Source organism: Octopus bimaculoides, chromosome 23, assembly GCF_001194135.2.
Source record: "Octopus bimaculoides isolate UCB-OBI-ISO-001 chromosome 23, ASM119413v2, whole genome shotgun sequence".
In the NCBI taxonomy this organism is placed as follows: Eukaryota; Metazoa; Mollusca; class Cephalopoda; order Octopoda; family Octopodidae; genus Octopus; species Octopus bimaculoides.
Window position 1 is genome coordinate 32721283 of NC_069003.1, and position 661 is coordinate 32721943.

A 661-nucleotide genomic window follows, 5' to 3' on the forward strand; every position below is an offset into this window, starting at 1 on the left:
GCGACTGAACCGGGAACCACCAAGCAGCTGGGGAAGTAAACTTCTTACCACATAGCCACACCTGTGTCTATAACTTCCACAGCAGATAAAAGTTGTTAGAAAGATGGGTCAGAAAGAAGCAGTGAATGAATGCTATGAACCACTTCTGATTGAAATTGACCTAATTAAATTCTTATTAACCTAACCTACACATCCCTAAAATGTCACTGAGTAATTTGAAATGTTTACGTAAGTCATTAGGTGGACGTAAATATGTGGCTCAGCTTGCGTAACTGAATGATATCAGAGGTAATTGAAAAAGCTCACAGGGGGTAAGTAAAATGATTGACATGGTGATATATGCTGATAAAACAAATTTACTTGCATTGGGTGGAACATCAGTGCTGTATTTACTTGTGTTTAATGTGAGAAGTTTAATGTAACAAACGAAGGTTAAAAGTGGGAAGGAGTGAAAAACATACTTAAGTACAAAAAAAAAAATGTAAAATTTAGTTAAGAGGAGGGACCAAGTATATTACTGGTTTTTAGGTACAAAAAGCGTTGTTGGGTCGCACAAAACATTGTATTTGAATAACTACAGTAAATAAAATATACACAAAACACATCTTTTATCCTTTATCTTTTACTTGTTTCAGTCATTAGACTGCGACCATGCTGGGGC